The sequence below is a fragment of the Simochromis diagramma genome, unplaced genomic scaffold, assembly GCF_900408965.1.
Source record: "Simochromis diagramma unplaced genomic scaffold, fSimDia1.1 OVJJ01000802.1, whole genome shotgun sequence".
NCBI classification, from domain to species: Eukaryota; Metazoa; Chordata; class Actinopteri; order Cichliformes; family Cichlidae; genus Simochromis; species Simochromis diagramma.
In genome coordinates this window covers 25502246-25503514 of record NW_024387492.1, presented here as the reverse complement: position 1 = coordinate 25503514, position 1269 = coordinate 25502246, and positions in this window count along the sequence as shown.

The following is a 1269-nucleotide window of genomic DNA, read 5'->3' as shown; positions in this document are numbered from 1 at the left end:
CAGTTAAAACAAACAAAAATAAAATATCAGAGCTAACTTACTGAAATTACTGATGAATATTATCTATATTCTCTGTGAAACTATGGCCTCAGTCACACTAGAGGAAAAAACAGGAGAGTAACCTTCATGTGACCAGGAGAAATCAGCCAATGACTGCACTGAATTTTTTTCACGTCTGGGGCTGATTGTAAGTAATCCGGCAACCTATCACTCAATCATCTAACTTATAAACACAGACAGATTGCCAACATGGATAAATTACTAAGCCTTAAAACTTTGGCTCTGTCCTGTCGCACTTTACTCAGTACTCACTTTGAGTGTTAACCCTAACATATCCCTGCTCCACAGTGATACTGGGACTTCTGAAAAAGTTGATTCTGTTCGTCTGGACGTTTTCAGTGAGAAACGTTTTGTCATCATCAGGTGACTTCTTCAGTCTCAAGTCATTGCAGGTTTCCAACCTTATAAACAGTACATGATAGGTTCAAGCTACAAACCTATTCGCTGGAACGTTGAAGACAATATAATTACACAGCAAGCAAGACACGAAGTAGGCAAAGTTCTTCATGTTTCTCGTGCACGGGAGAGAACCGGACAAACGCCGTTCCTTCGCTTGACCCCAGTTGCTCTCGTCCACTCCCCCGTAACACTGCTCTTTTATTGAGGTTACATGAATATACATAGGTTCATTAACATATGACGTCTACATACAAACAAAGAGTACCTTGCCTGTGCGTTGTGTAAGTGTGTGTGTGTGTGGGGTCAGAGTGTGACCCCATAAATGACTTCCCTAAACCTGCTGGTCTGGAAGTCCAGCAGTTCATCTAAACAAAAGGCACTTAGCCTAAAACAGGTATAGATACGTTTATCCTACCATAAAACAATAAGACAAGGTACGACCTCTCCCATGCTCCCAGAGTGCTCTCTAATGCACACAAAGTTTGCAGACTATCAAGGATCAAACCTCTACCAATCTACAACTAATTATAAAACTCTAAGCATATATAAGTAGATATTTCTAAGCATAAATGACAATCAACAATACAAAACCTAACAGTACATTTGCACAATGACTGAAACTAGCCCACTGAATAATGGGCTGCGAGGTCAGTTCCTTGATCAATTATATGCAACTTGTCATGACCATTGGTCAACCACTATTGATCAATAGCCATGAGTACCATTCACAGAGAGAAATTCAGTGGGCTAGTTTCAGTTATTGTGCAAATGTACTGTTTATAAGGTTGGAAACCTGCAGTCAGCTGAGAC